Source organism: Bactrocera dorsalis, unplaced genomic scaffold (assembly GCF_023373825.1).
Source record: "Bactrocera dorsalis isolate Fly_Bdor unplaced genomic scaffold, ASM2337382v1 BdCtg019, whole genome shotgun sequence".
Classification (NCBI taxonomy): domain Eukaryota; kingdom Metazoa; phylum Arthropoda; class Insecta; order Diptera; family Tephritidae; genus Bactrocera; species Bactrocera dorsalis.
The window spans coordinates 112,448-135,521 of NW_026038070.1; the positions used below are offsets into that span (position 1 = coordinate 112,448).

At 33.7% G+C, this 23,074-nt stretch overlaps 1 long non-coding RNA gene across 1 annotated transcript; it reads right to left on the bottom strand.

Moving 5' to 3' along the window:
* Nucleotides 1-1,853: 1,853 nt before the first annotated feature.
* On the bottom strand, nt 1,854-21,456 carry LOC125779967 (uncharacterized). The gene is made up of 3 exons (XR_007423481.1): nt 21,246-21,456; nt 17,282-18,443; nt 1,854-2,128 (listed from the first exon to the last, which is right to left on the bottom strand). It is a non-coding gene; the product is annotated as an uncharacterized LOC125779967 (long non-coding RNA).
* Between the last annotated feature and the right edge of the window lie 1,618 nt (nt 21,457-23,074).

The following is a 23,074-nucleotide window of genomic DNA, read 5'->3' on the forward strand; positions in this document are numbered from 1 at the left end:
GCCAAGTAGCCAAGCATTCACTCCTGCAAATAACGGCAGAGGGATGCGGTAAAGGAAAAATAATCTCGACCCAGAGGATGGAGGTGATAAGTGGCGATAATCCAATTGCCCTCCTCCCGAAGGACGGGATTACAAAGACAGTTAACTTCACGAGAAAATTCAAGGTAACCCTGGGCAGCAAGAACGAGTGGAATGACTCCACTCTTGAGCTGTTGCTGAGGGACAGTACACTAAAGTGGTACACCGATGGCTCGAAGACGTCGGAAGGTATTGGTGCAGGGATCGCGGGCCCACGCACAAGGCTATCCATACCGATGGGCCGCTTCCCAAGTATCTTCCAGGCCGAAGTCTTAGCAATAAGTCGGTGTACAGAGATAAACCTCCACCGCGGCTATCGCAATGAGCGGATAACCATACTCAGCGATAGCCAAGCGGCACTAAAAGCGATCTCGGCCTACGAGATCAAATCGCAGCTAGTGCAGGAGTGTAGAGAACGGCTAAACAGCCTAGCGGAATTGAATCAGGTGCACCTAGTTTGGGTACCTGGTCATAGAGGCATAGCCGGAAATGAACTGGCTGACGAGCTCGCCCGCTCTGCAGCCTCCACAAGTATGGTAGGGCCCGAACCATTTACCGGGGTGGGCCCCCATACGATAAAGGAGCTGCTCCGCAAAGAGGAAAGAGAGGGCAGAGAAGGTCATTGGCAACGGGCGCATGGCATGCGGCATGCAAAGCTGCTGATAGGGGGGTACAACCTCAAAAGGTTTAAATCAATAATCAACCTCCCAAGGATCAAGCTCAGGCTCCTGGTCGCATTCTACACCGGCCACTGCAAGTTGAAAAGGCATATGTACAATTTAGGACTTGCCTCTTGCTCTAACTGCCGGTTCTGCGACAGGGAACCTGAAACCCCGGAGCACCTGCTGATCGATTGCAATGCAGTCTGCAGACGCAGGTCTAAGGCCCTTGGAACTACATTTCCGGATAGGGATCACATCGACTCACTAGCTCCCAGCAAAATGTTAAAATTCATTGAATTGTTGGGGCTTGGTGAGTTGCTGTGAGTTAGGAGAGGGCACAATAGACCCAAGGTCGCAGTGCTTACCTCAATCTATTCTATTGTCTATTGTCTATTAATATAAGATTGTGAAATTTTTCCAAATGCACTGTCGTTATGGCTATATGGGAACTCCAATAACCTCAAAACAGCTAATTAGCATAAATATGTATAGTTCATATTTTTACGCAACTTGGTATCGATTTCTTAGTGCATATGTACTACAAAATCGATTCTACACCTTAATATAAGATTGTGAAACTTTTGGAAATACACTGTCGTTATGGCTATACGACAACTCCAATAACCTCAATACAGCTAATTAGTATAAATATGTAAAGTTCATATTTTTACGCAACTTGGTATCGGTTACTTAGTGCATATGTACTAAAAAATCGATTCTACACCTTAATATAAGATTGTGAAATTTTTCCAAATACACTGTCGTTATGGCTATATGACAACTCCAATAACCTCAAAACAGCTAATTAGTATAAATATGTATAGTTCATATTTTTACGCAACTTGGTATCGGCTACTTAGTGCATATGTACTACAAAATCGATTCTACACCTAAATATAAGATTGTGAAATTTTTCCAAATGCACTGTTGTTGTGGCTATATGACAACTCCAATAACCTCAAAACGGTTAATTAGCATATATATATATAGTTCATATTTTTACGCAACTTGGTATCGATTGCTTAATGTATATGTACTAAAAAATCGATTCTATACCTTAATATAATATTGTGAAATTTTTCCAAATGCACTGTTGTTGTGGCTATATGACAACTCCAATAACCTCAAAACGGTTAATTAGCATAAATATGTATAGTTCATATTTTTACGCAACTTGGTATAGATTGCTTAATGTATATGTACTAAAAAATCGATTCTACACCTTAATATAAGATTGTGAAATTTTTCCAAATACACTGTCGTTATGGCTATATGACAACTCCAATAACCTCAAAACGGTTAATTAGCATAAATATGTATAGTTCGTATTTTTACGCAACTTGGTATCGGCTACTTAGTGCATATGTACTACAAAATCGATTCTACACCTTAATATAAGATTGTGAAATTTTTCCAAATGCACTGTTGTTGTGGCTATATGACAACTCCAATAACCTCAAAACGGTTAATTAGCATAAATATGTATAGTTCATATTTTTACGCATCTTGGTATAGATTGCTTAGTGCATCTTTACATACTAAAAAATCGATTCTAAACCTTAATATAAGATTGTGAAATTTTTCCAAATACACTGTCGTTATGGCTATATGACATCTCCAAAAACCTCAAAACAGCTAATTAGCATAAATATGTACAGTTCATATTTTTACGCAACTTGGTATAGATTGCTTAGTGCATCTGTACTAAAAAATCGATTCTACACCTTAATATAACATTTTGAAATTTTTCCTACCGCACAGTCGTTTTGTCTATATGACAACTCCAATAACATCAAAACAGCTAATTAGTATTAATATGTATAGTTCATATTTTTACGCAACTTGGTATCGGCTACTTAGTGCATATGTACTACAAAATCGATTCTACGCCTTAATATAACATTGTGAAATTTTTCCAAATGCACTGTTGTTGTGGCTATATGACAACTCCAATAACCTCAAAACGGTTAATTAGCATAAATATATATAGTTCATATTTTTACGCAACTTGGTATCGATTGCTTAATGTATATGTACTAAAAAATCGATTCTACACCTTAATATAAGATTGTGAAATTTTTCCAAATACACTGTCGTTATGGCTATATGACAACTCCAATAACCTCAAAACGGTTAATTAGCATAAATATGTATAGTTCATATTTTTACGCAACTTGGTATCGGCTACTTAGTGCATATGTACTACAAAATCGATTCTACACCTAAATATAAGATTGTGAAATTTTTCCAAATGCACTGTTGTTGTGGCTATATGACAACTCCAATAACCTCAAAACGGTTAATTAGCATAAATATGTATAGTTCATATTTTTACGCAACTTGGTATAGATTGCTTAGTGCATCTTTACATACTAAAAAATCGATTCTACACCTTAATATAAGATTGTGAAATTTTTCCAAACACACTGTCGTTACGGCTATATGACATCTCCAATAACCTCAAAACGGTTAATTAGCATAAATATGTTTAGTTCATATTTTTGCGCAACTTAGTATCGATTGCTCAGTGCACTTGTACTAAAAAATCGATTCTACACCTTAATATAAGATTGTGAAATTTTTTCAAACGTACTGTCGTTATGGCTATATGACATCTCCAATAACCTCAAAACGGTTAATTAGCATAAATATGTATAGTTCATATTTTAGGCAATGGGGTATCGAGTGCTTAATGTATATGTACTAAAAAATGGATTCTACACCTTAATATAAGATTGTGAAATTTTTCCTAATGCACTGTCGTTATGGCTATATGACAACTCCAATAACTTCAAAACGGTTAATTAGCATAAATATGTATAGTTCATATTTTAACGCAACTTGGTATCGACTACTCAGTGCATATGTACTAAAAAATCGATTATACACCTTAATATAAGATTGTGAAATTTTTCCAAATACACTGTCGTTATGGCTATATGAAAACTCCAATAGCATCAAAACAGCTAATTAGTATAAATTTGTAAAGTTCATAATTTTACGCAACTTGGGATCGATTGCTTAATGTATATGTACTAAAAAATGGATTCTACACCTTAATATAAGATTGTGTAATTTTTCCAAATACACTGTCGTTATGGCTATATGACAACTCCAATAACCTCAAAACGGTTAATTAGCATAAATATGTATAGTTAATATTTTTACGAAACTGGGTATCGATTGCTTAGCGCATATGTACTAAAAAATTGATTCTGCACCTGATTAAAAGATTGTGAAATTTTTCCTAATGCACTGTCGTTATGGCTATATGGGAACTCCAATAACCTCAAAACGGTTAATTAGCATAAATATGTATAGTTCATATATTTACGCAACTTGGTATCGATTACCTAGTGCATATGTACTAACAAATCGATTCTACACCTTAATATAAGATTGTGAAATTTTTCCAAATGCACTGTCGTTATGGCTATATGACATCTCCAATAACCTCAAAACAGCTAATTAGCATAAATATGTATAGTTCATATTTTTGCGCAACTTGGTATCGATTGCTTAGTGCATATGTACTAAAAAATCGATTCTACACCTTAATATAAGATTGTGAAATTTTTCCAAATACACTGTCGTTACGGCTATATGACATCTCCAATAATCTCAAAACAGCTAATTAGCATAAATATGTATAGTTCATATTTTTACGCAACTTGGTAAATATATATAGTTCGTATTTTAACGCAACTTGGTATCGAGTGCTTAGTGTATCTGTACTAAAAAATGGATTCTACACCTTAATATAAGATTGTGAAATTTTTCCAAATACACTGTCGTTATGGCTATATGACAACTCCAATAACCTCAAAACGGTTAATTAGCATAAATATGTATAGTTCATATTTTTACGCAACTTGGTATCGAGTGCTTAATGTATATGTACTAAAAAATCGATTCTACACCTTAATATAAGATTGTGAAATTTTTCCAAATACACTGTCGTTATGGCTATATGACAACTCCAATAACCTCAAAACGGTTAATTAGCATACATATGTATAGTTCATATTTTTGCGCAACTTGGTATCGATTGCTTAGTGCACTTGTACTAAAAAATTGATTCTACACCTTAATATAAGATTGTGAAATTTTTCCAAATGCACTGTCGTTATGGCTATATGACAACTCCAATAACCTCAAAACGGTTAATTAGCATAAATATGTATAGTTTATATTTTTACGCAACTTGGTATCGATTGCTTAGTGCATATGTACTAAAAAATCGATTCTACACCTTAATATAAGATTGTGAAATTTTTCCAAATACACTATCGTTACGGCTATATGACAACTCCAATAATCTCAAAACGGTTAATTAGCATAAATATGTATAGTTCATATTTTTACGCAACTTGGTATCGAGTGCTTAATGTATATGTACTAAAAAATCGATTCTACACCTTAATATAAGATTGTGAAATTTTTCCAAATACACTGTCGTTATGGCTATATGACATCTCCAATAACCTCAAAACGGTTAATTAGCATAAATATGTAAAGTTCGTATTTATACGCAACTTGGTATCGATTGCTTAGTGCACTTGTACTAAAAAATTGATTCTACACCTTAATATAAGATTGTGAAATTTTTCCAAATGCACTGTCGTTATGGCTATATGACATCTCCAAAAACCTTAAAACAGCTAATTAGCATAAATATGTATAGTTCATATTTTTACGCAACTTGGTATCGATTGCTTAATGTATATGTACTAAAAAATGGATTCTACACCTTAATATAAGATTGTGAAATTTTTCCAAATACACTGTCGTTGTGGCTATATGACAACTCCAATAACCTCAAAACGGTTAATTAGCATAAATATGTACAGTTCATATTTTTACGCAACTTGGTATCGATTGCTTAATGTATATGTACTAAAAAATGGATTCTACACCTTAATATAAGATTGTGAAATTTTTCTAAATACACTGTCGTTATGGCTATATGACATCTCCAAAAACTTCAAAACGGTTAATTAGCATAAATATGTATAGTTCATATTTTTACGCAACTTGGTATCGGCTACTTAGTGCATCTGTACTAAAAAATCGATTCTACGCCTTAATATAAGATTGTGAAATTTTTCCAAATACACTGTCGTTACGGCTATATGATAACTCCAAAAACCTTAAAACAGCTAATTAGCATAAATATGTATAGTTCATATTTTTACGCAGCTTGGTATAGATTGCTTAGTGCATATGTACTAAAAAATGGATTCTACACCTTAATATAAGATTGTGAAATTTTTCCAAATGCACTGTCGCTACGGCTATATGACATCTCCAATAACCTCAAAACGGTTAATTAGCATAAATATATATAGTTCATATTTTTACGCAACTTGGTATCGAGTGCTTAATGTATATGTACTAAAAAATGGATTCTACACCTTAATATAAGATTGTGAAATTTTTCCAAATACACTGTCGTTATGGCTATATGGGAACTCCAATAACCTCAAAACAGCTAATTAGCATAAATATGTAAAGTTCATATTTTTACGCAACTTGGTATCGATTGCTTAGTGCATATGTACTAAAAAATCGATTCTACACCTTAATATAAGATTGTGAAATTTTTCCAAATACACTGTCGTTATGGCTATATGACAACTCCAATAACCTCAAAACAGCTAATTAGCATAAATGTGTATAGTTCATATTTTTACGCAACTTGGTATCGATTGCTTAGTGCATATGTACTAAAAAATCGATTCTACACCTTAATATAAGATTGTGAAATTTTTCCAAATGCACTGTCGTTATGGCTATATGACAACTCCAATAACCTCAAAACAGCTAATTAGCATAAATGTATAGTTCATATTTTTGCGCAACTTGGTATCGATTGCTTAGTGCATATGTACTAAAAAATCGATTCTACACCTTAATATAAGATTGTGAAATTTTTCCAAATACACTGTCGTTACGGCTATATGACATCTCCAATAACCTCAAAACAGCTAATTAGCATAAATATGTATAGTTCGTATTTTTACGCAACTTTGTATAGATAGTTCATATTTTTACGCAACTTGGTATCGATTGCTTAATGTATATGTACTAAAAAATGGATTCTACACCTTAATATAAGATTGTGAAATTTTTCCAAATACACTGTCGTTATGGCTATATGACAACTCCAATAACCTCAAAACGGTTAATTAGCATAAATATGTATAGTTCATATTTTTACGCAACTTGGTATCGATTGCTTAGTGCATCTGTACTAAAAAATCGATTCTACACCTTAATATAAGATTGTGAAATTTTTCCAAATACACTGTCGTTACGGCTATATGACAACTCCAATAACCTCAAAACGGTTAATTAGCATAAATATGTATAGTTCATATTTTTACGCAACTTGGTATCGAGTGCTTAATGTATATGTACTAAAAAATCGATTCTACACCTTAATATAAGATTGTGAAATTTTTCCAAATACACTGTCGATATGGCTATATGACAACTCCAATAACCTCAAAACGGTTAATTAGCATAAATATGTATAGTTCATATTTTTACGCAACTTGGTATCGATTGCTTAATGTATATGTACTAAAAAATCGATTCTACACCTTAATATAAGATTGTGAAATTTTTCCAAATACACTGTCGTTATGGCTATATGACAACTCCAATAACCTCAAAACGGTTAATTAGCATAAATATGTATAGTTCATATTTTTACGCAGCTTGGTATAGATTGCTTAGTGCATCTGTACTAAAAAATCGATTCTACACCTTAATATAAGATTGTGAAATTTTTCCAAATACACTGTCGTTACGGCTATATGACAACTCCAATAACCTCAAAACGGTTAATTAGCATAAATATGTATAGTTCATATTTTTACGCAACTTGGTATCGAGTGCTTAATGTATATGTACTAAAAAATGGATTCTACACCTTAATATAAGATTGTGAAATTTTTCCAAATACACTGTCGTTATGGCTATATGGCAACTCCAATAACCTCAAAACGGTTAATTAGCATAAATATGTATAGTTCATATTTTTACGCAACTTGGTATCGATTGCTTAGTGCATCTGTACTAAAAAATCGATTCTACACCTTAATATAAGATTGTGAAATTTTTCCAAATGCACTGTCGTTATGGCTATATGACAACTCCAATAACTTCAAAAAGGCTAATTAACATAAATATGTATAGTTCATATTTTCACGCAACTTGGTATCGATTGTTTAATGTATATGTACTAAAAAATGTATTCTACACCTTAATATAAGATTGTGAAATTTTTCCAAATACACTGTCGTTATGGCTATATGGGAACTCCAAAAACCTCAAAACAGCTAATTAGCATAAATATGTATAGTTCATATTTTTGCGCAACTTGGTATCGATTGCTTAGTGCATATGAACTAAAAAATCGATTCTACACCTTAATATAAGATTGTGAAATTTTTCCTAATGCACTGTCGTTATGGCTATATGACATCTCCAAAAACCTCAAAACAGCTAATTAGTATAAATTTGTAAAGTTCATATTTTTACGCAACTTGGTATCGATTGCTTAATGTATATGTACTAAAAAATCGATTCTACACCTTAATATAAGATTGTGAAATTTTTCCAAACGCACTGTTGTTATGGCTATATGACAACTCCAATAACTTCAATACAGCTAATTAGTATAAATATGTAAAGTTCATATTTTTACGCAACTTGGTATCGACTACTTAGTGCATATGTACTAAAAAATGGATTCTACACCTTAATATAAGATTGTGAAATTTTTCCAAATACACTGTCGTTATGGCTATATGACATCTCCAATAACCTCGAAACAGCTAATTAGTGTTGAAGATAGTCGTTTACTAACACTATGCATGTCATTGCATTATTTACGTCATTACATTCTTTACATACTGTCATTCTCACATTTACATGTATAAGTATTAGTTATTACTTTGTTCTTTAATTCTTCTTGTAATATAACATTCTTTCTTCTGGATTAAAACCTCGTGGAGTGAACATCAACTTTTAGTTTGTCTCTAAATATATACTTAATTATCTCTGCAATCCTATCAGGTTATGGGCCCAGGATCGCAAATTTGTTTAAATTTTGAGAGTTTATAAGACTAATGAGTGATATCGAGAATTCAGAAGCGTTTTTGCCAAAAATTGAAATCAGTAAAGCTAGCAGGTGCTTTGATACGGCTGAAGTAATGGCTACGATTACTTCGTCAACATCTTCTCGGATCGAGTTGCTTTCCAAGGACAATTTCGACACTTGGAGCATGCAAGTGGAAGCATTGCTGACTAAAAATGATTTGTGGGAGTATGTAAATGGTTCTAATTTGATACCGGCAGAGACTGACACTGCAGCAAGAAGCGCTTGGTTGAAAGCTGACAAGAAAGCTAAAGCAGATTTGGTTTTGTCAATTCAGCCATCCGAACTAAAGCAAGTCAGGGGTTGTGAGACTTCGCGGGAAGTGTGGCTGAAACTAGAATCGATTTATGCGTCAAAAGGACCAGCACGTAAAGCAACATTATTGAAGCAGTTGATGTTGCAAAAGTTAGATGAAAGCGATGACGTGAAAGAGCACATGGCGAAATTTTTCGATGCGGTAGATAAGTTGGAGAGCATGAATGTGCAGATAAACGGTGATCTGTTATGTATCATGCTATTGTATAGTTTACCGTCTACTTATGAAAACTTTCGGTGCGCAATAGAATCACGCGATGCGCTTCCATCAGCTGAGGTACTGAAAATAAAAATAATAGAGGAGAGCGAAGCGCGTAAGCAATCGGCTAGTAATACAGTAATGGCTATGGCCGCGAAATCACATGTGCAAGATAAGCTGAGTAGGAAAAAGTTCATAAAGAATAAAAGGGAATTCCGATGCTTTAAGTGCGGCGCATTAGGACACAAGGCGAGCTCTTGTTCTGTTAGGAGTAATAATGGTGTTCACGGAAAAGATTCCAATAATTCCAAACATTTGGCATATTGTGTTGATGAAACGTATGCAGCATATCATTCTGCAATAGAAGAAAAATTTCTTGGGGATATGCGTGGAAGACGAGCTTGGGTATTGGATAGTGGGTGTACTGCTCATTTGTGTAGTGACGAGTGCATGTTTAAGACCGTGGAAAAATCATCCAAAGTCAAGTTGAATTTGGCAAGTCAACAGGCGTGTGCAGATGTACGAGGTGAAGGTGTGGTAAATTTGTCAGTGACAGGCGCAGATGGCCAGCGAGTAGTTGAGTTACAAAATACGTTGTTGGTTCCGGAACTGCGCACAAATTTAGTTTCGGTGGCAAAAATTACTAACAAGGGACATAAAGTGACATTTACCAAAGATGGAGCGTTTGTATCCAACGCAAGTGATGAAATTACCTTGATTGCTGATCGCATGGGTGATTTATATTACGTCAGAGAAAGCAGCGAGTGTGCTTCTATTCAGGCGAAGTGCTCCGAACTGTTGAAGTGGCATTATCGTCTGGGTCATCTTAACGGGGCTGATTTATCAAAATTGGTAAGAGATGGCATAGTTCCTGTCTCTGATATTGACGAGGTGAAGCAACTGATACAGTGCGAAGTGTGTATATTAGGCAAAATGTCTGCGTTACCGTTCAATAGAGGCAGAGTGCCTTGTTCAGAACCAATGAGAATTATACATTCTGATGTTGTGGGACCGTTCAGAGAAGAATCCATTGGACGAGCTCGATATTTTGTCACCTTTATAGATGATTGTACAAGGTGGTGCGAAATATACTTACTAAGACAGAAGTCTGACGTTTTCGAAGCATTCAAGATGTACCAAAGTTTCATGGAAAGACAGACTGGGTTTAAAATTAAATGTTTGCAGTCCGATAATGGACGTGAGTATCTAAATAATGAATTTGATAAGTATCTTTCAGAATGTGGCATAGCTCGTCGGCTAAGTGTTCCCAGGACGCCTCAACAGAATGGAGTCGCAGAACGAATGAATAGAACACTGCTGGACATGACTAGGTGTTTGTTATTGCAGTCTGGTCTCGGTCATACTTTTTGGTCAGAAGCTGTGGCATCTGCTTGCCATATAAGAAACAGATGTCCATCCCGAACGTTAGGTGGGAAATCGCCTTATGAATGCCTAAATAAGGTAAAGCCAAGTGTTAAACACTTCAAATCGTTTGGATCAAAGGTAATGGTGCTTGATAAAATACCAGATAAAAATAAACTGGCGCCTAGATGTCAAGAAGGTGTGTTTGTTGGGTATCCCAGAGAAACAAAGGGTTATCGTGTGTGGATACCGAAGGCGCATAAAGTCATATGTGCACGTGATGTCCGGTTTGTTAGCGAACATCAACTGATTTCGAATCCAATAAATAAATCTAGTGATCTGCTGCTACCACTTAAAATTCCTGAAGAGAATTACAGTAATTGTCGTAAATTTGTAGATTTTTCTCATTCTCAAACCGATGAAAACGGAATTAGCGAACCAACAGCAGTTGCGGATTGTGAATTAGAAGAAATTCGGAGAGCGCCAGGTAGGCCAAAACTGATGCGAATGGGAAATAGAGGAAGACCGCGAAAAGTGTTTCGTAGTCGTGTTAATTCAGAGCCATCACTGAAAACGGCACATCCAGAGAGCGGCAACGATAGTGCAGGAGACGATGTTGTGTTTGCTGGTATGGCTGAGGTTAGCTTACAAGATGCTTTAAATGGGCCTGAGAGTGATGAATGGCGCGACGGATTGGAATGTGAAGTAATTAATATTATTAAAAATGATACATGGGATATTGTTCCGGTCGATCACAACAAAAATATAGTGGGATGCCGTTTCGTTTTGACAAATAAGTATGGGTCAGACGGTAAGATCGAGCGACGCAAAGCGCGTCTTGTAGCCAAAGGGTACGGTCAAAAATATGGTATAAATTATACTGGCACTTATGCTCCAGTAGCACGTTTAGAATCGATTCGGTTATTACTTGCATTGTCGGCTCATTTTAATCTCACTATCTGGCAGTTTGATGTTGTAAGCGCATATCTGAATGGAACGTTGAACGAAAAAGTGCTCATGAAGGTACCAGACATGCTATATGATATTTTGCAACGAATAACAATGAAATTTGATAAAAATTGCGACGTTGGCATTAAAGCATCAAAAATGATAAAAGAACTAAACGAAGGAGGTAATGCGTGTCGACTTAAGAAAGCCCTCTATGGCCTTAAGCAAGCTGGTAGGCAGTGGTATGCCAAACTTAAATCGAAGTTGATAAGTATGGGATTAAAGCCCACTGAAAATGAATCATGTTTATTTTATGGTTATTTTGAGAATAACTTAGTTTTACTCCTTGTATATGTAGACGATCTACTTATTGCGTCACGTGAAGTGAATATTATTCACAAATTAAAGCAACAACTTTTGAAATATTTTGATATTAAGGACCTTGGTAGAGCAAATTATTGTCTTGGACTAGAGATTAACCAAATGGATGGTAAGATTACTTTAAAGCAAAGTGGCTACATAAAAGCATTATTAAGGAGATTTGGAATGAGTGAGTGCAACCCGGTTGCTACACCTTCAGAGTTAAAGATAAATTTAGTTGAAAATAATTCAATTGATAAACTCTGTCCATATCGTGAATTAATTGGAGCTCTAATGTGTATGTCCATTGCATCAAGGCCAGACATAGCAAACACCGTGTCAAGACTAGCGCAGTTTGTCACGAATCCATTGAAATGTCATTGGAATGCTGCCAAACGTATTTTAAGGTATCTTGCCGGTACTGCCAATAGAAGCTTGCTGTATCAAAAATCCGATTTGCAGCTAGTTGGGTACGCTGATGCTGATTGGGGAGGCTGCACAACTGATCGCCATTCCTACACGGGATACGTTTTCTTGCTCAGCGGTGCTGCGATTAGCTGGAAGTCACAAAAACAACGCACAGTCGCTCTTTCGTCCACAGAAGCTGAATATGTGAGCTTGGCGGAATCAGCAAAAGAAGCAGTGTATTTGCGTAGTCTCTTAAATGAGATTGGTTTACAAAAACTCGCTGATGTAATAATTTATGTGGACAACAGAGGTGCGCAGTGTCTGGCTAATGATCCTGTTTTTCATGCGCGTACCAAGCACATTGATATCAAACATCATTTTGTGAGAGAGTGCATTAGCGCAGGATTATTTTCATTGAGGCACGTATCTTCTCAAGAGATGACTGCGGATGTGATGACGAAACTATTGACGCGAGGAAGCCACGACAGATGTCTTAACGGACTTGGTTTGTCCACCGAATGACCTGCATATTGAAGGGGCGTGTTGAAGATAGTCGTTTACTAACACTATGCATGTCATTGCATTATTTACGTCATTACATTCTTTACATACTGTCATTCTCACATTTACATGTATAAGTATTAGTTATTACTTTGTTCTTTAATTCTTCTTGTAATATAACATTCTTTCTTCTGGATTAAAACCTCGTGGAGTGAACATCAACTTTTAGTTTGTCTCTAAATATATACTTAATTATCTCTGCAATCCTATCAATTAGTATAAAATTGTAAAGTTCATATTTTTACGCAACTTGGTATCGAGTGCTTAATGTATATGTACTACAAAATCGATTCTACACCTTAATATAAGATTGTGAAATTTTTCCAAATGCACTGTCGTTGTGGCTGTATGACAACTCTAATAACCTCAAAAAGACTAATTAGCATAAATATGTATAGTTCATATTTTTACGCAACTTGGTATCGAGTGCTTAATGTATATGTACTAAAAAATGGATTCTACACCTTAATATAAGATTGTGAAATTTTTCCTAATGCACTGTCGTTATGGCTATATGACAACTCCAATAACCTCAAAACGGTTAATTAGCATAAATATGTATAGTTCATATTTTTACGCAACTTGGTATCGAGTGCTTAATGTATATGTACTAAAAAATCGATTCTACACCTTAATATAAGATTGTGAAATTTTTCCAAATACACTGTCGTTATGGCTATATGACAACTCCAATAACCTCAAAACAGCTAATTAGTATAAATATGTACAGTTCATATTTTTACGCAACTTGGTATCGAGTGCTTAATGTATATGTACTAAAAAATGGATTCTACACCTTAATATAAGATTGTGAAATTTTTCCAAATACACTGTCGTTATGGCTGTATGGCAACTCCAATAATCTCAAAACGGTTAATTAGCATAAATATGTATAGTTCATATTTTTACGCAACTTGGTATAGATTGCTTAGTGCATCTGTACTAAAAAATCGATTCTACACCTTAATATAAGATTGTGAAATTTTTCCAAATGCACTGTTGTTGTGGCTATATGACAACTCCAATAACCTCAAAACGGTTAATTAGCATAAATATGTATAGTTCATATTTTTACGCAACTTGGTATCGAGTGCTTAATGTATATGTACTAAAAACTGGATTCTACACCTAAATATAAGATTGTGAAATTTTTCCAAATACACTGTCGTTATGGCTATATGACAACTCCAGTAAAGTCAAAAGGGTTAATTGGCATAAATATGTATAGTTCATATTTTTACGCAACTTGGTTTCAAGTGCATAATGTAAATGTACTAAAAAATGGATTCTACACCTTAATATAAGATTGTGAAATTTTTCCAAATGCACTGTTGTTGTGGCTATATGACAACTCCAATAACCTCAAAACGGTTAATTAGCATAAATATGTATAGTTCATATTTTTACGCAACTTGGTATCGAGTGCTTAATGTATATGTACTAAAAAATCGATTCTACACCTTAATATAAGATTGTGAAATTTTTCCAAATACACTGTCGTTATGGCTATATGACAACTCCAATAACCTCAAAACAGTTAATTAGCATAAATATGTATAGTTCGTATTTTTACGCAGCTTGGTATAGATTGCTTAGTGAATCTGTACCAAAAAATTGATTCTACCCCTTATTATAAGATTGTGAAATTTTTCCAAATACACTATCGTTACGGCTATATGAAATCTCCAATAACCTCAAAATGGTTAATTAGCATAAATATGTATAGTTCATATTTTTACGCAGCTTGGTATAGATTGCTTAGTGCATATGTACTAAAAAATGGATCCTACACCTTAATAACGGGTGATTTTTTTGAGGTTAGGATTTTCATGCATTAGTATTTGACAGATCACGTGGGATTTCAGACATGGTGTCAAAGAGAAAGATGCTCAGTATGCTTTGACATTTCATCATGAATAGACTTACTAACGAGCAACGCTTGCAAATCATTGAATTTTATTACCAAAATCAGTGTTCGGTTCGAAATGTGTTTATCGACAAATTTTGTTCAGCGATGAGGCTCATTTCTGGTTGAATGGCTACGTAAATAAGCAAAATTGCCGCATTTGGGGTGAAGAGCAACCAGAAGCCGTTCAAGAACTGCCCATGCATCCCGAAAAATGCACTGTTTGGTGTGGTTTGTACGCTGGTGGAATCATTGGACCGTATTTTTTCAAAGATGCTGTTGGACGCAACGTTACGGTGAATGGCGATCGCTATCGTTCGATGCTAACAAACTTTTTGTTGCCAAAAATGGAAGAACTGAACTTGGTTGACATGTGGTTTCAACAAGATGGCGCTACATGCCACACAGCTCGCGATTCTATGGCCATTTTGAGGGAAAACTTCGGACAACAATTCATCTCAAGAAATGGACCCGTAAGTTGGCCACCAAGATCATGCGATTTAACGCCTTTAGACTATTTTTTGTGGGGCTACGTCAAGTCTAAAGTCTACAGAAATAAGCCAGCAACTATTCCAGCTTTGGAAGACAACATTTCCGAAGAAATTCGGGCTATTCCGGCCGAAATGCTCGAAAAAGTTGCCCAAAATTGGACTTTCCGAATGGACCACCTAAGACGCAGCCGCGGTCAACATTTAAATGAAATTATCTTCAAAAAGTAAATGTCATGAACCAATCTAACGTTTCAAATAAAGAACCGATGAGATTTTGCAAATTTTATGCGTTTTTTTTTTAAAAAAAGTTATCAAGCTCTTAAAAAATCACCCTTTATAAGATTGTGAAATTTTTCCAAATACACTGTCGTTATGGCTGTATGGCAACTCCAATAATCTCAAAACGGTTAATTAGCATAAATATGTATAGTTCATATTTTTACGCAACTTGGTATAGATTGCTTAGTGCATATGTACTAAAAAATCGATTCTACACCTTAATATAAGATTGTGAAATTTTTTCAAACGCACTGTCGTTATGGCTATATGACAACTCCAATAACTTCAAAAAGGCTAATTAACATAAACATGTCTAGTTCATATTTTTACGCAACTTGGTATCGATTGCTTAATGTATATGTACTAAAAAATGGATTCTACAACTTAATATAAGATTGTGAAATTTTTCCAAATGCACTGTTGTTGTGGCTATATGACATCTCCAATAACCTCAAAACAGCTAATTAGCATAAATATGTATAGTTCATATTTTTAATCAAATTGGTATCGATTGCTCAGGGCACTTGTACTACAAAATAGATTCTACACCTTAATATAAGATTGTGAAATTTTTCCAAATGCACTGTCGTTATGGCTATATGACAACTCCAATAACCTCAAAACGGCTAATTAGCATAAATATGTATAGTTCATATTTTGACGCAACTTGGTATCGGCTACTTAGTGCATATGTACTACAAAATCGATTCTACACCTTAATATAAGATTGTGAAATTTTTCCAAATGCACTGTCGTTATGGCTATATGACAACTCCAATAACCTCAAAACAGCTAATTAGCATAAATATGTATAGTTCATATTTTAACGCAACTTGGTATCGGCTACTTAGTGCATATGTACTAAAAAATCGGTTCTACACCTTAATATAAGATTGCGAAATTTTTCCAAATACACTGTCGTTACGGCTATATGACATCTCCAAAAACCTTAAAACGGCTAATTAGCATAAATATGTATAGTTCTTATTTTTACGAAACTTGTTACAGATTGTTTTGTGCATCTGTACTAAAAAATCGATTCTACAACTTAATATAGGATTGCGAAATTTTTCCAAATACACTGTCGTTACGGCTATATGGCAACTCCAATAATCTCAAAACGGTTATTTAGCATAAATATGTATAGTTCATATTTTTACGCAACTTGGTATAGATTGCTTAGTGCATATGTACTAAAAAATCGGTTCTACACCTTAATATAAAATTGTGAAATTTTTCCAAATACAGTGTCCTTACGGCTATATGACATCTCCAATAACCTCGAAAAGGCTAATTAACATAAACATGTAAAGTTCATATTTTTACGCAACTCAGTATCGATTGCTTAGTGCATATGAACTAAAAAATGGATTCTACACTTTAATATAAGATTGTGAAATTTTTCCAAATGCACTGTTGTTGTGGCTATATGACAACTCCAATAACCTCAAAACGGTTAATTAGCATAAATATGTATAGTTCATATTTTTACGCAACTTGGTATCGATTGCTTAATGTATATGTACTAAAAAATCGATTCTACACCTTAATATAAGATTGTGAAATTTTTGGAAATACACTGTCGTTATGGCTATATGACAACTCCAATAACCTCAAAACGGTTAATTAGCATAAATATGTATAGTTCGTATTTTTACGCAGCTTGGTATAGATTGCTTAGTACATCTGTACTAAAAAATCGATTCTACACCTTAATATAAGATTGTGAAATTTTTCCAAATGCACTGTCGTTATGGCTATATGACAACTCCAATAACCTCAAAACAGCTAATTAGTATAAATATGTATAGTTCATATTTTTACGCAACTTGGTATCGATTGCTTAATGTATATGTACTAAAAAATGGATTCTACACCTTAATATAAGATTGTGAAATTTTTCCAAATACACTGTCGTTATGGCTATATGACAACTCCAATAACCTCAAAACGGTTAATTAGCATAAATATGTATAGTTCATATTTTTCTGCAACTTGGTATCGGCTACTTAGTGCATATGTACTACAAAATCGATTCTACACCTTAATATAAGATTGTGAAATTTTTCTAAATACACTGTCGTTATGGCTATATGACATCTCCAATAACCTCAAAACAGCTAATTAGCATAAATATGTATAGTTCATATTTTTACGCAACTTGGTATAGATTGCTTAGTGCATCTGTACTAAAAAATCGATTCTACATCTAAATATAAGATTGTGAAATTTTTCCAAATACACTGTCGTTATGGCTATATGACAACTCCAATAACTTCAAAAAGGCTATTTAACATAAACATGTAAAGTTCATATTTTTACGTAACTTGGTATCGGTTACTTAGTGCATATGTACTAAAAAATCGATTCTACACCTTAATATAAGATTGTGAAATTTTTCCAAATACACTGTCGTTACGGCTATATGACAACTCCAATAACCTCAAAACAGCTAATTAGCATAAATATGTATAGTTCGTATTTTTACGACACTTGGTATAGATTGCTTAGTGCATCTGTACTAAAAAACCGATTCTACACCTTAATATAAGATTGTGAAATTTTTCCAAATACACTGTCGTTATGGCTGTATGGCAACTCCAATAATCTCAAAACGGTTATTTAGCATAAATATGTATAGTTCATATTTTTACGCAACTTGGTATAGATTGCTTAGTGCATCTGTACTAAAAAATCGATTCTACACCTTAATATAAGATTGTGAAATTTTTCCAAATACACTGTCGTTATGGCTATATGACAACTCCAATAACTTCAAAAAGGCTAATTAACATAAACATGTAAAGTTCATATTTTTACGCAACTCAGTATCGATTGCTTAATGTATATGGACTAAAAAATGGATTCTACATCTAAATATAAGGTTGTGAAATTTTTCCAAATGCACTGTCGTTATGACTATATGACATCTCCAATAATCTCAAAACAGCTAATTAGCATAAATATGTATAGTTCATATTTTTACGCAGCAAGGTATAAATTGCTTAATGTATATGTACTAAAAAATGGATTCTACAACTTAACATAAGATTGTGAAATTTTTCCAAACGCACTGTCGTTATGGCTATATGACATCTCCAATAACCTCAAAAAGGCTAATTAACATAAACATGTAAAGTTCATATTTTTACGCAACTTGGTATCGATTGCTTAATGTATATGTACTAAAAAATGGATTCTACACCTTAATATAAGATTGTGAAATTTTTCCAAATGCACTGTTGTTGTGGCTATATGACAACTCCAATAACCTCAAAACGGTTAATTAGCATAAATATGTATAGTTCATATTTTGACGCAACTTGGTATCGATTGCTTAATGTATGTGTACTAAAAAATCGATTCTACACCTTAATGTAATATTGTGAAATTTTTCCAAATACACTGTCGTTATGGCTATATGACAACTCCAATAACCTCAAAACAGCTAATTAGCATAAATATGTATAGTTCATATTTTGACGCAACTTGGTATCGGCTACTTAGTGCATATGTACTAAAAAATCGGTTCTACACCTTAATATAAGATTGTGAAATTTTTCCAAATACACTGTCGTTATGGCTATATGACAACTCCAATAACCTCAAAACGGTTAATTAGCATAAATATGTATAGTTCGTATTTTTACGCAACTTGGTAGAGATTGCTTAGTGCATATGGACTAAATAATCGATTTTACACCTTAATATAAGATTGTGAAATTTTTCCAAATACACTGTCCAATAATCTCAAAACGGTTATTTAGCATAAATATGTATAGTTCATATTTTTACGCAGTTTGGTATAGATTGCTTAGTGCATCTGTACTTAAAAATCGATTCTTCACCTTAATATAAGATTGTGAAATTTTTCCAAATGCACTGCCGTTATGGCTATATGACAACTCCAATAACCTCAAAAAGGCTAATTAACATAAACATGCAAAGTTCATAATTTTACACAACTCAGTATCGTTTACTTAGTGCATATGTACTAAAAAATGGATTCTACACCTTAATATAAGATTGTGAAATTTTTCCAAATGCACTGTTGTTGTGGCTATATGACAACTCCAATAACCTCAAAAAGCCTAATTAGCATAAATATGTTTAGTTCATATTTTTACGCAACTTAGTATCGATTGCTTAATGTATATGTACTAAAAAATGGATTGTACACCTTAATATAAGATTGTGAAATTTTTCCAAATACACTGTCGTTATGGCTATATGACAACTCCAATAACCTCAAAACGGTTAATTAGCATAAATATGTATAGTTCGTATTTTTACGCAGCTTGGTATAGATTGCTTAGTGCATCTGTACTAAAAAAATTGATTCTACACCTTAATATAAGATTGTGAAATTTTTCCAAATGCACTGTCGTTATGGCTATATGACAACTCCAATAACCTCAAAACAGCTAATTAGTATAAATATGTATAGTTCATATTTTTACGCAACTTGGTATCGATTGCTTAATGTATATGTACTAAAAAATGGATTCTACACCTTAATATAAGATTGTGAAATTTTTCCAAATACACTATCGTTACGGCTATATGACAACTCCAATAACCTCAAAACGGTTAATTAGCATAAATATGTATAGTTCATATTTTTACGCAACTTGGTATCGGCTACTTAGTGCATATGTACTACAAAATCGATTCTACACCTTAATATAAGATTGTGAAATTTTTCCAAACACACTGTCGTTACGGCTATATGACATCTCCAATAACCTCAAAACAGCTAATTAGCATAAATATGTATAGTTCATATTTTTACGCAACTTGGTATAGATTGCTTAGTGCATCTGTACTAAAAGATCGATTCTACACCTTAATATAAGACTGCGAAATTTTTCCAAATCCACTGTCGTTATGGCTATATGACAACTCCAATAACTTAAAAAAGGCTAATTAACATAAACATGTAAAGTTCATATTTTTACGCAACTGGGTATCGGTTACTAAGTGCATGTGTACTACAAAATCGATTCTACGCCTTAATATAAGATTGTGAAATTTTTCCAAATACACTGTCGTTACGGCTATATGACAACTCCAATAACCTCAATACAGCTAATTAGCATAAATATGTATAGTTAGTATTTTTACGAAACTTGGTATCGAGTGCTTAATGTATATGTACTAAAAGTTCGATTCTACACCTTAATATAAGATTGTGAAATTTTTCCAAATACACTGTCTTTATTTCTATATGGCAACTCCAATAATCTCAAAACGGTTATTTAGCATAAATATGTATAGTTCATATTTTTACGAAACTGGGTATCGATTGCTTAGTGCATATGTACTAAAAAATCGATTCTACGCCTTAATGTAATATTGTGAAATTTTTCCAAATGCACTGCCGTTATGGCTATATGACAACTCCAATAACTTCAAAAAGGCTAATTAACATAAACATGTAAAGTTCATATTTTTACGCAACTCAGTATCGATGACTTAGTGCATATGTCCTAAAAAATCGATTCTACACCTTAATATAAGATTGCGAAATTTTTCCTAATGCACTGTCGTTATGGCTGTATGACAACTCCAATAACCTCGAAACAGCTAATTAGCATACAAATGTATAGTTCATATTTTTACGCCACTTGGTATCGATTGCTTAATGTATATGTACTAAAAAATGGAATCTACACCTTAATATAAGATTGTGAAGTTTTTCCAAATACACTATCGTTACGGCTATATGACAACTCCAATAACTTCAAAAAGGCTAATTAACATAAACATGTAAGTTCATCTTTCTACGCAGCTTGGTATAGATTGCTTAGTGCATCTGTACTAAAAAATCGATTCTACACCTTAATATAAGATTGTGAAATTTTTCCAAATGCACTGTTGTTGTGGCTATATGACAACTCCAATAACCTCAAAACGGTTAATTAGCATAAATATGTATAGTTCATATTTTTACGCAACTTGGTATCGATTGCTTAATGTATATGTACTAAAAAATCGATTCTACACCTTAATATAAAATTGTGAAATTTTTCCAAATACACTGTCGTTATGGCTATATGACAACTCCAATAACCTCAAAACGGTTAATTAGCATAAATATGTATAGTTCGTATTTTTACGCAGCTTGGTATAGATTGCTTAGTGCATCTGTACCAAAAAATCGATTCTACACCTTAATATAAGATTGTGAAATTTTTCCAAATACACTGTCGTTACGGCTATATGACAACTCCAATAACCTCAAAACGGTTAATTAGCACAAATATGTATAGTTCATATTTTTACGCAACTTGGTATCGAGTGCTTAATGTATATGTACTAAAAAATCGATTCTACACCTTAATATAAGATTGTGATTTTTTTCCAAATACACTGTCGTTATGGCTATATGACAACTCCAATAATCTCAAAACGGTTAATTAGCATAAATATGTATAGTTCATATTTTTACGCAACTTGGTATAGATTGCTTAGTGCATCTGTACTAAAAAATCGATTCTACACCTTAATATAAGATTGTGAAATTTTTCCAAATGCACTGTCGTTATGGCTATATGACAACTCCAATAACTTCAAAAAGGCTAATTAACATAAACATGTAAAGTTCATATTTTTACGCAACTCAGTATCGATTGCTTAATGTATATGGACTAAAAAATGGATTCTACACCTTAATATAAGATTGTGAAATTTTTCCAAATGCACTGTTGTTGTGGCTATATGACAACTCCAATAACCTCAAAACGGTTAATTAGCATAAATATGTATAGTTCATATTTTTACGCAACTTGGTATCGATTGCTTAGTGCATCTGTACTAAAAAATCGATTCTACACCTTAATATAAGATTGTGAAATTTTTTCCAAATACACTGTCGTTACGGCTATATGACATCTCCAATAACCTCAAAACGGTTAATTAGCATAAATATGTATAGTTCATATTTTTACGCAGCTTGGTATAGATTGCTTAGTGCATCTGTACTAAAAAATCGATTCTACACCTTAATAAAGGGTGATTTTTTAAGAGCTTGATAACTTTTTAAAAAAAAAAAACGCATAAAATTTGCAAAATCTCATCGGTTCTTTATTTGAAACGTTAGATTGATTCATGACATTTACTTTTTGAAGATAATTTCATTTAAATGTTGACCGCGGCTGCGTCTTAGGTGGTCCATTCGGAAAGTCCAATTTTGGGCAACTTTTTCGAGCATTTCGGCCGGAATAGCCCGAATTTCTTCGGAAATGTTGTCTTCCAAAGCTGGAATAGTTGCTGGCTTATTTCTGTAGACTTTAGACTTGACGTAGCCCCACAAAAAATAGTCTAAAGGCGTTAAAT